The sequence below is a fragment of the Camelus bactrianus genome, chromosome 3, assembly GCF_048773025.1.
Source record: "Camelus bactrianus isolate YW-2024 breed Bactrian camel chromosome 3, ASM4877302v1, whole genome shotgun sequence".
NCBI lineage: Eukaryota > Metazoa > Chordata > Mammalia > Artiodactyla > Camelidae > Camelus > Camelus bactrianus.
Window position 1 is genome coordinate 97,892,004 of NC_133541.1, and position 12,804 is coordinate 97,904,807.

The following is a 12,804-nucleotide window of genomic DNA, read 5'->3' on the forward strand; positions in this document are numbered from 1 at the left end:
TAATTCATCAAGTAGATACGAATATTTTACTAATCATTTCTATGGTTAAATGTTTAGATTGCTTTAAAGTTTTCCATATTATAAATGACACTGTGATGAAATGACACTGTGATAAAACTGTTTTGGGATTATTTCCTTAGGATAGATTCCTAAAAGTAGATCTGTCAGGTTAAAGGTTATGAACGTTTTTAGTATGCCTGATATATGTTATAAATCCACGACAAATTTTTAAATACTTTTTGGTTCTAGAATATTACAATTCTACTGTTACAAAATGGAGTTCTCCTATAGTAAACATTTTTTAAGGCAGACAGAATAGTAAATAGTCAAGAAAGCAGACTCTGGAATCAGATTGCCTGGGTTCAAATCCTAGTTCTATCACTTGTGAGCTACATGGACATAAGCAAGTTACTGAATCCTTCCAAGACAATATACATAAAGGGTCTGGCACATAGTAAGGGCTCAATAAATGTTAATCATTATTACTGCCTTTAGATTAACACAAAGAAGATGAATCTACAATTCGAAAAACCAAGAATTACTCTCAAATGATACAGTAAGAATAAACATAAAACAAATGAAAAAATAATACTTCTGTTCCTAGAACATAAGTTAGCAGGTTTATTTACTGTGAATACTGTTTACAGTACTCTGGTTATTAATTGCATATAAAAATAAATACCATTTTATTGAGTGCTGATTCTCTTTAAAAACTTTACATGCAATGTCTTATTTAATCCTTACAACAACCCTCTATGGTGGTAGTTTAAAAATAATAACAACAATAGCTAATACTTTCCAACTGCTGATTATGTGTCATGTGTAGTTCTAGGTAATAGTTTATTATTATAAAACCTATAAAGTAGGATTTTTCATCTTACTATTATTCTCATGTTACAGACAATATAATCAAAGTACACAGAGGTTAAATAACTTGTCCAAGGTTATAACTACCAAGGCAGATATTATGGTATCCATTTTACAGATAAGAAAACTGAGACTTACGAAAATTGCCTACAAAGGCAAGTAACTGGGACAGGCTGTGACCCAATATCTGTTAGACTCTCAATCCACATTCTTTTATTCTACCAGTCTGCCACCTTTATGTGAATTTTCTGTGCACAGAGAATGAATGCCCTGTATAGGTAGCAAATGTTCAAAAGGTTGGCTTCCCTCATTCTTGCCGTCTTTTGCCATAAGCCATGGTACACTGAGAATAGTCTCATTTCAACATGCGTCTCTGAGAAGAATATAATTGGAAAGGCAAGACTAACATGAAAGCCCATATACTGAAATGCATCCTTTGAAATAATTCTTCATCTCTCCCAAGGCATTATGTGTTGCAGTCCTTCAAGCATGCATACCTGAGAATTTCTAGGGCCTACTTTTCAGATTCTTGGGGATTCTTAAACAGATGCTTCTGGCAACTCTTCTTCAAAAGATTTTTCAAATGGATGCTACAAAGTGGTCTCCTATTTCCCTCGGCCTCAGAAAGCCCTCAAAATTCTCACCACTTGGGAGAAACAAAAGCTGCTTCAAACCTCCCAACACATCTGGAAAATATTCACATCTGCAAAGAAAATGAACTCACAGGAAGAAACCTAGATTGAAATCTTAACTCTTGAATGAACTGTTTCATCTAGGACAATTTATTTCCCTTCTTTGTGCCTCACTTTCCACTTCTGCAAGATGAAGAATTGGATTAGCTGGTTTTCCAGGTCCACTAGAGCTCTGATTCAAGAATGAAAATGAAAATGAGTTTGGAGTCTATAGTGGTGCAATTCCAGGGCAGACAACAGTTGTATGAAAGCTCAAAGCCTAGAACAGATTTGCAACCATTAACTGAAACCTGCCAGGGCTCATTTTACTTTAACAAGGGGAAGTGCCCTGGGATTCTGATTTAAGAATGCAAATCCTTTGAGAAATCATTTAATATAGACTTAAAGGATTTGATTGAGTGAGAAATGTAGGCAGTGGTAAAGGAATAAATTCTCTTCTTCACCTTTGCAGAATAAAGCAGCATCCAAATCCCTTTCCTATTTTTGACCCTGTGCTAAAAGACAGGAGTAAAGATAGGCTCCTGCTGCCACCTTGTGGCACACTGGACAGCTTAGTGTAAAATCCCCTCAAGAAATCACATCTTCCTCCTTCCTTAAAATTACACAGAGCTTGATAATTCACAAAACACTTTCAAGCCTATCACCTCAGTTCATTCTCCCAGCAACTATGTGGAGTGACAGGAAGGAGGTATAACTCCATTTTACCAGACAGACTGTATGATTTACCTATAGTCACAGTAATTGGCAGTCAGGACTTGAACTCATCTCCTGACTTTAAATGAGGAGATTCATTCACTACTATGTACGGGCTGGATGAAACAGGTTTAGGTATGATCTATGCCTAGGAATTTGAGAGAGGGAGGCCTAGGAAGAGGAAAATTCAATTTCTCCTGCAGACACAACTGGCCACAGATTACAATCAGGCTGCATGTCTACAGAAACACACATTCAAATAAGCCTGGATTCCTGCCTGCCTTCCTGGTTTGCACATTCTTGGTTAACATCCTAGCCTCTCCAGCTGTTCTCCCTCCCTCTGCTCCTCAAATCCAGCCAACCATCAGAGTTCAAGACTTATTTATAGCTAAACGCTGAATACTAAATGGATCTTAGGCAAGGTAGCCACAACATCCAGGAATCAGAAAGAACTAAGGGGCACATGGTTAGAGCTCATATTTGTGGTTCAGACAAAATCTTCTTACAAGTTTTGGTGGGAAGCCCAACTGTCTTGTCCCATAATGATGTCATGCTCACTGAAACGTGAGGAGCAATGCTGGGGTTATACAATTTATCAATTGGCACACAGGAATGGCCTAAAATTAATCCTAGTTTCCAGTTACTCCAAGGCAACCATACTTTCTTTGATGTGGAATTGTAAAGCCCAATGCCTAAACCTTCCACCACCATAGGCATTCCTGTGCTTTACTTTGGATAGTTTCTACTGTTATGTTTTCAAGTGTCTAATCTTTTCTTCTACTGTGTCTTATCTGCTGTTAATACCATGCAATGTACTTTTCTTCTCAAATGTTGCATTTTTTATCTCTAGGTTTGGGCCTGGGTCTTTTATATCTTCCATTTTCTCTCCCTGTTATGCTCATGTCTTCCTTTAGCTCTTGAATAATGAAGTATATTTATAACATACGTTTTAATATCTTTGCCTACTAATTCTATGAGCTCTCATTTCAGTATTCTGTTTCTATTAATTAAATTTTATGTTATAGCTGTATGATTATATTTCTTCGAATGTCCAGTAATTTTTCATTGGATCCCAGACATTATGTCATTTCCTTTCCTTTATAGATTGCAGTCCTGTAATGTCTATTGTCCAATGTCTGAAAACTGTTCTTTTCTGTACATCGTTGAATTTTTTAGTTGTTTAAGGTAAGGGGGTGAATTTTCTTCTTGATACTCATCACATTGATAAAAATAGAAGGCCTTGCAACCCCCAATAAACTAATGTATCTAGGCATTAAGCATCACAAAAAAAGAGGTAACTAGACATTATGTGCCTCCTGAAGATACAATGTCATCTATAAAGTAATTTCACAAAAAAAAAATAGTATATATCAAACCTGAATCTGATCAAGCCTCTAAATCCAACTACCAATTTACAGGAAATATATAAGGCAGAAGAACATATTAACCTGCACCAAAGGGATTAAATAACCAACAAAATAAAAATTGCAGTAAACATTAGAAGATAAACAACTAAATTTTTCAATAATTTAAATTACAAGAAATTTAAAACATGGAGGGAAAGCTATAGGTTAAAAGAGACTTAAAACATATATCTACCATTGCATGAAAAAGAATAAAGTACCTAGGAATAAACCCATGTAAGGATGCAAAAGACCTGTACTCTGAAAACTATAGGGTGCTGATGAAAGAAATTGAAGATGATACAAACAGAAAGATATACTGTGTCCTTGGACTGGAAAAATTAATATTATTAAAATGATCATACTACCCAAGGCAATCCACAGATTTAATGCAATCCTTCTCAAATGGCACTTTTCACAAGGCTACAACAAATAATCTTAAAATTTGTATGGAAGCACGAAAGACTCCAAATAGCCAAAATAACCTTGAGAAAGCAGAACAGAGCAGGAGGAATTGTATTCCATGAGTTCAGACTATACTACAAAGCTACAGTAATCAAAAAAGTATGGTACTGGCACAAAAACATACTCACAGATTAATGGGACAAGATAGAAAGCCCAGAAATAAAGCCATGCACCTAAGCTCAATTAATCTATGACAAAGGAGGCAAGAATATACAATGGATAAAAAACAGTCTCTTCAATAAGTGGTGCTGGGAAACTGGACAGCTGCATATAAAAGCTACATTCTTTAACACCATATATAGAAATAAACTCAAAATGGATTAAAGACCTAAATGTAAGACCGAATATTATAAAACTCCTAGAGGAAAATATAGACAGAACACTCTTTGACATAAATCACAGCAATGTCGTTTTGGATCCATCTTCTAGAGTAATGGAAATAAAAGCAAAAATAAATAAATGAGACCTAATTAAACTTAAAAGCTTTTGCACAACAAAGGAAACCATTAACAAAACAAAAAGACAACCTATGGAATAGAAGAAAATATTTGCAAATGATGAGACTGACAAGAGCTTAATTTTCAAAATATACAAACAGCTTATACAGCTCAATATAAAAAAAAAATTCAATCGGAAAATGGACAGAAGACCTAAACAGACTTTTCTCCAAAGAAGATACACAGATGGCCAATAGACACATGAAATGATGCTCAACATCACTAATTATTAGAGAAATGCAAATCAAAACTACAATGAGGTATCACCTAACACCAGTCTGAATGGCCATCATCAAAAAGTCTACAAATGATAAATGCTGGAGAGGATCTGGAGAAAAGGCAACCCTTCCACACTGTTGGTGGGAATGTAAATTGGTGCAGCCATTATGGAGAAGAGCATGGAAGTTTCTTTAAAAACTAAAAATAGAGTTACCACATGATTCAGTAATTCCACTCCTGAGTATATATCTGGAAAAGACAAAAACTCTAATTCAAAAAAATACATGCACTCCAATATTCATAGCAGCAGTATTTACAATAGCCAAACACGGAAACAACCCAAGTGCCCATCAGCAGATGATTGGTTTAAGAAGATATGTTATATACATTCAATGGAATATTACTCAGCCTTAAAAGAGAATGAAATAATGCCACTTGCAGCAATGTGGATGAACCTAGAGATTATACCTAGAGATTATCATGCTAAGTGAAGTAAGTCAGACAGAGAAAGACAAGTATCACATGGTATCACTTACATGTGAAATCTAAAAAAATGATACAAATGACCTTATTTACAAACAGAAATAGACTCACAGTCATAGAAAACAAACTTATGGTTACCAAAGGGGAAAAATTAGGAGTTTGGGATTAACAGATACACATTACTGTAAATAAAATAGATAAACAACAAGGATCTACTCTATAGCACAGGGAATTATATTCGATATCTGTAATAATTTATAATGGAAAAGAATCTGAAAAAGAATATACATACATATATATACATATCACATTGTTGTACCTGAAACTAACACAACACTGTAAATCAACTATACATCAATTAAAAAAAAAAGATGTATCTGTTGTAATGGTAGACCTTATCTGGATCCTGATTCAAGCAAACAAACTGTAAGAAATAATTATGACACTTACGAGACAACTGGAAATTTGAACTCAGACAGGATAACTGATGGTATTAAGGAATTACTATTAATTTTAGTTAATCTAAATTATTAAATTTAGATAATGATGTTATGATTATGTTTTTAAATGATTCATCTTTTTAATTTTTATTTTATTAAAAAAAATTTTTTAAGGACTCATCTTTCAGAGAAACATTCTGGTATACTTACAAATTAAATAATATAATGTTTAGTTTTTGCTTTAAATTAATATAAAGGGCAGGTGAGTGGGAGTATAGGTGAAATAATATTGATCATGATTAGGTAAATGAAGAAGCTGAGTCATACATACTTAAAATTTTCTGTTACAAAAGAATTAAAATTTTTAAGAGTCATAAAATTGAGATATGAGTTCTAAATCTGGCTTTGACATCATTCTGCTCTGTATCTATGGACGAATCACTCCTCTCTGGGCTTTAGTTTTCTCTATGAAATATGAAATAAAAAACCCATTCCAATATACTTTCCATTATATTCATTTATGAGCTATGTGACATGGGAAAGTTACTTAATATTTTTAAGCCTCAGTATCCTTATCTGTAAAAGATGATGAAACTAGTAGCTAGTTTTTAGGACTACTGTGAGAGTTAAATTGAATATTGTATGTTAAAGCTATCATTATAGTGCATGGCACAAAGTGAACACTCAATAAATATTGTTTATCATTATTATTACCTTCTCTTGCTGCATCTAAGAAATATTAACAGGTAGATTCTATACATTTTTTATGAAAGGACTCTACAGTTTATTACCCCCTTATCCCTTCCTTCTCCATATCTCCTTTCTTTAGGGCAAAGGCAGGAAAATCTGAAACTTCCCCTCTAAAATTTTTTGCAACAATGTGCCCAACAGTGCAAGCCAGGAGCGAAACAGCTCAGCTCTCCTTCTCAGTCAGAGTCACTGCTCTGGGCCTGGAAAAACAGAGGTGCCACTTTCATCATTCTCAGAATATAGTACGCAGCTGTTGTTCTGGTATGCCACACATCCTGAGGTTGCTCCCAAGGGCTAAAAACAGAGCTCAGGCCATTAGCCCAGTGCAGCCAAGATCATTCTTTTTCAAGGTGGCCCCATTTCAAACATAATGAGCACTTTGTATGTACCCCTTTTCTAACCAAGAGTTGTTCTTTCCTACCAGACTGTGAGCTCTTTGCGGTCAGGACTCTGTCTAGTTTATCTTTATAGCTTACGCTCCTAGTAAAGCACCTGGGACAGAGCAGGTACTCAATAAATATTTGCTGAATGAAGGAATTAACTGTTTATTCTTTTGTTTTATTTGATGTGGGGCAGGAATAGGAAAGGAACACTGGAAGGTATGCAAAGAATCAAACGTTGGAAGAATCTTTCTAACAATTTTTGTCAGGGAGTACAAACTTGTTCACAACTTCCATTCATTTCTTCTCCCTATTTCGCACTACACATCTTTTTTAACTTTCCTCCTCTGCCATAAACTATCAAATACACTCTGAATATTTTTCCTCCTAAGCTTATGTTCATACTATTCCCTCTACCTGTTGATCTCTCTCTCTCTCTCTCTGTCTTATCTTAATATATACATCCTTCAAGACTTGGCTCCAGTACCTTCCCTTCCAAAAAGCTTTTCTCAACCACTGTAGTTTAAAGAGGTATCTTCTTGATTTCCTGTGACACTTTAGATTTAGCATCAGGCACTCATAATATTATATCATATACTGTGGCTCGTTGTATAGGTTTCTTAACTTTTACAAGGTTGAGGGAAAGGGTCATCTCTGAATTTCTTAGACTTAGTGCTTTGTACACATCAGGCACCTGATGAGCATTTAGTGTACTTACAGGCTAAACTTTGCAAAATAAGTAATATAATCATTCAACCCAATTTAAAGTATAAAACAAGTGAGCCTTAAAGAGGGTGTTCTGTCTATAAGATCTTTTTCCTGAAAAAGTTAACACATTGTTTGGGAAGTTTTGGTACCCTATTATTACCTGTTCTCTTAGGCAATATCCTCTACTCCTAGAAACCAAGGGGGAAAGTGTCATGCAGCATATATTTTTAATCAAGTGAATTTAAAAAAGAAAAATCGACAACATTAAAAAATAATAATTTCACGTTTTCCTCAAGTTCCAGTATAAGACAGCCTGGTATCAAAAACTCAAGGTTGAGAATCACTAGGCAATTATATAAGCTTTGCCAAGCCCTTGGTTTTCCCAACTATCATCCCCAAACTACGTCTCAGCAAAGTTATAGAGCACAAAGGAAAGGAAAGCATTGAGAAGCTATAAAATACTAAATAACCTTAGGCTATTATGCTTCTCAAAGGCAAGGGCTAGAATAGAAATGAATCTCATTTCTTAAAATTAAGGGTGAGCTAAGGCTCCCTTGTTATTTGGATAGCTGCTTTATTTTCTCTTCTAGATGGTACACTCTACCACTGCCATCATATACTTACCATCTTGTAGCCCTTTCCTCTTTTTTCATTCCCTCTAAAGGTTAAGTACATAAACCACTTATACTCCCCACCACCCCATCCCCAGCAAACAAGTTCACTGTGGCCTTATCAGTGCCACTTATTAAAGTTATCATATTTTATTGCAGGAGCACACTTAACTAGTCCAACTTTTCCATTTTATACATGAGGAATCCAAAGTCTAGAAAGTGTATGTTATTTGTTCAAGGTCATCCAGCTAATGTCAAGATGCACAACAAAATCTCATTTTCTTAACTCCCTGTTCTCAACATTACATACAACAAATGTCTGAGCACGCTGATGGCCATTAATAAATATTTTCTTGAAATGAAATGAATTTAATTGCTTCTGCATTATTTGACAAAACTGCCTGGCCACCTTGTACAATGCGGAATGAAGAGGTGAAAGTGCTATTCTGAATACTGTGACTTAAAAGGCAATTTGGTACAGATTCTGGAGTAGGTTGCCTGAGTTCTAGTTTAGGCTCCACCACTACCCATCTGTATGATCTTGGGGAAATTGCTTTACATCTCTTAGCCTCACCTTCCTCATTTGCAAAATGAAGAAAATCACAGAAACTACCTCAAAGGGGTGTTAATTCATTCAATGATACTCACTGAATACCTGCTCTGTAGCAGGCACTCATATGCTGAAGATACAATGGACATGAAAAACAAGAATCTACCTTTAGGAGCTAATATTCTACCCAGATTAAAGGATATACTCTACATAAAACACCTAGCAGGTACCTAATAAATGTTCAACAAATGTTAGTTGTTGTTATTATTATTAAAAATGTACTATGTATCCACATTTAAAAAGTATATCAGCAAATAAATCTGACAAAGAGAGGGTGCCAAGCAAGATTTTAAGGCATAAAACAGCTCACACAGCAGTGTTTCACAAGGATAGCTACTATCACCATGGCAACATTTTTCTGAGTTCCTTGAGAGCACTTGCTTGATACTGTGGAAGGTTCAGGCATGGTCTATGAAAGTACCTTGTAAAGAGCATCATGTAGAGGGTGGAGAAAATCCTTTCTAGTTCATGTCCAAAAAAGGTAACTTTCCCTATAGAATCATTTCATAAACTTAATGTATAAAATCTTAAATTAAGAAACATAAATTAAGGGATAATTACTTGCATTATAGTGGGAGTTAAAGATTTCTTTTCAGTAGCCAGCCTTCCTATCATACTCAAAATACGATGTTACTATTCAAAATTTCACATGATTAAGAAGCATGTGAAGAGATACTTAACATCTTCAGTCATTAGGGAAATGCAAATCAAAACCACAATGAGGTACTACCCAAATATACCCGTAGGCTGGCTATAAGTTTAAAAATGGAAAATAACAAGGGTTGTTGAAGATGTGGAGAAATTGGAACCCTCGTACATTGCTGGGGAAATGTAAGATAGTTCAGTCTGTGCAGAAAACAGTCTGCTGGTTCCTCAAAAAGCTAAACATAGAATTACCATATGATGTTGCAATTCCACTCCTTGATACATACCCAAAAGAACTGAAAACAGGGACTTTAAAAATTGGATGTATGTGCATGTTCATAGCAATACCATTCACAATAGCCAAAAGGTAGAAACAACTCAAAGTCCATCAAAAGACAGACAGACAAACAAATTATGGTATATACATACAATGGAATATTATTCAGCCATAAAAAGGAACATATTACAGATAAATGCTACAACATGAATAGATTTCCAAAATACTACACTAAGCAAAAGAAGCCAGATACAAAAGGTCACATATTATATGATTATATTTATATGAAATATCCAGAATAGATAAATTCATAGACATGGAATGCAGACTGGTGGTTGCCATGAGTAATGGGGAGGGAAGAGTAGGGAGATACTGATAAGAAGTTTGATTTGGAGTGATGAAAATGTTTTGGAATTAGATAGATGTGTGCTTGTACAACATTGTGAATGTCCTAAATGCCAGTGAATTGTTCCCTTTAAAATGGTTAGTTTTATAACAAATATTCTAAAAAAGAAAAGTTAGTTTTATGAGACAGGAAATTCATCTCAGTGAGGTTTGTTTTAAAATGTTATCCATGTGGACTATAAACATACAAAAATGTGAGGAAAAACTTACAAGTGATTACTTAGCCTAGTTTCTTCCTGTTAAAGGATAATTCTTTTAGGTAAAATTATGACTGGCATATAAAAATAAAACAAACACATCTTAGCAGTTTTATTTAACTCATTAATTAAAGACATAACAAGAAGATATTAAAAACTGGTTCAAGAGGTAGCCAGAAACACTGAAATTAATTTGTTAATAGATGCAAAACTAGTTTCTTGCAGGGGAGGGGGGCAGGGTGATCAACTGTACCTCCACAAAATAAAATTTGTTTGCTTCTGCAAACAATTTGCATTACCCTGAGTTTTTTACAACTTTGTAAAGTTTAAAATAGTTCAAAGGCATTGAAAGGTACAGATTATTACAGAATCAGATAACTTGGAAGATATACTAGTCAATGCCTAGCACTCTGAAGGATACCAACTCATTTTGTTTTTCAAATTCACAATTTTTCCTGATGTTCTTCCAGCATTCAAGGTAATTCACTGACTTAGTAAATGGCTTCTCTTCTTTAGACTTGAGGTCCTTGTCTGTTTAAAAAAAGTTTTTAGGGAGGAGTTGGCTTCGATGACCTGAAGCTTGCCTTGATCTTTGACAGCCTGGTAAAAACCAGGGGCCAGATGCTGAGTCACAGATTCCTACAGTTAACAGAGCCCTTTAAGCCATCAGCACTCGTGATTACCTCACACAAATTACTTCTCTTCTGATGGGACATGTTATCCCTTGATGAGGGACACCATATTTCTAATGAATCATTCCAAAACAATTTGCCTTCTGCACTACTACTGGAAACAGGATTATACTGAATTCCCCCAACTTCTGTCATGACCAACAAGTATCATTTAATTTTTAAACAAGTGACTGAAACTAGACAGAGAAACAGTCTGGAGCTATGAAACAAAACAAAATAAAGTAGTTGGGCTACATGAGATGCTCAAAAAATACTGGCTGAGTTGAATGGCTTTTGAAACTTTTACACCATATGTATGGAGTTGTGACCAGCTGCACTTAGTTTACTGTACTGTAGTAATGCTGAACCACTTACTAAGCAATGACTTACTCAGGGAAACGAAGCATTACTATGGACTGCACTTAATGTACACTTAGCTTACTGTAAAATGTAGTATGACATTTCTGTTTCTTCCTCTTGATAGTTTTTCCAAAGCACTCTCAAGCTTCTTAGTTCTAGGCACACAGTAGGGTATCAATCAAAGCTTGTTGTCTAATCATATAATTTATTACACAAAGTGGAAGTCTATATGTGTCACAGAAATTTTCAGCTTACTCATGATAACAAGAAGTTTCTCTATTTCTTGGACCTAAATTCTTTTTACTATATTTTAAGTGTATTGATCAATCCAGCATAATCAAAAGCACATCAACCAACAGATGTAAAACAGAAGTCTTAAGCTTCAAAGAAAAATGGGCTGTTCCACATACCTCTCCACAAAGATCTACAACCCTAGGTCCTCCACCAAAGCCAATGCTGATATGAATGTTGCATTTCTTAAATCAGTAAAATTGTAATCCTGATCCAAACAACTGTGAGCTATCTTCTGTCTTCTGGACTGAGAGGAAGGGCAGCTTGAATTTCCCTGAAATGCCAATACCAAAATTCTTTGCATTCCAGCTAAAAATGCTTTGTTCACCATGAGACTTTGGCTTCTGCCCTGCCTTTTATCTCCTCATTTTCATTTAGATTTGATGTATAGTTATTAGTGGTCAACTTGGGGTCACATATTTCTGGGTCTTCTGTCAGGAGGATGAGCACTCCCGCAAGCGTGGTTCACTGAAGGCTGCGGCTGCACTAAACAGAGTGGAATAGGGAGACCCTTCCCCATCCCTTCCAGTTGATACCCTAGCCTCTTTGCTCACAGCTGTCATTCCAGTTTATGCCCCTCCTTGCCAGAGAGCAGGGATCTACCTCAAACAAACCCAGCCCCGAGGGGCTCTTTCTGTGGGGACAACAGGAGAAGAAAAGCAGACAGACAACGTGGAGGCTGTGAGTACCTTTGAAACCAAGGCTGCTGGTTGGCTGGGTTTTCTCATATCATAGTGATTCTACAGATGAGGAAAATCAAATATTCCTAATTCCTGGGGCTCAGGACAGAGAATACAATCTCAACACTTAATTTATAGGAAGTCAGTATGGTGACTTTCCACCTCTACTCACAGAACCAAAAACATTCACTTATTCACTTATTCACTCACACACTCACCAATAAACACTTACCTAATGCCTATTATTAAAGCACTAAGAAAAATGCAGGAGGGGATTCAAAGAGATACTGGAGCTCAGTATATCTAGGCTCCAAACATCTGAAGCTGCTAAAGTCCCTGCACTTTCCAGCTCTCCTCTGGGTCAGATGTACCTTCTAAGTGCCAAGTTGGGGACATGGGAGAACAGAAAAAGAGCAGTCCTTTCATTCCCTTCAACATTACTTGGCCCTTGACTCTGCAC

The 12,804-nt window shown here is 35.7% G+C and overlaps 1 protein-coding gene across 6 annotated transcripts in view; it reads right to left on the reverse strand.

Annotated features, from left to right (window-relative positions):
• Positions 1-12,804, reverse strand: part of KLHL3 (kelch like family member 3) — a 238,159-nt gene that overhangs the window by 181,162 nt on the left and 44,193 nt on the right. The window lies entirely within an intron of this gene.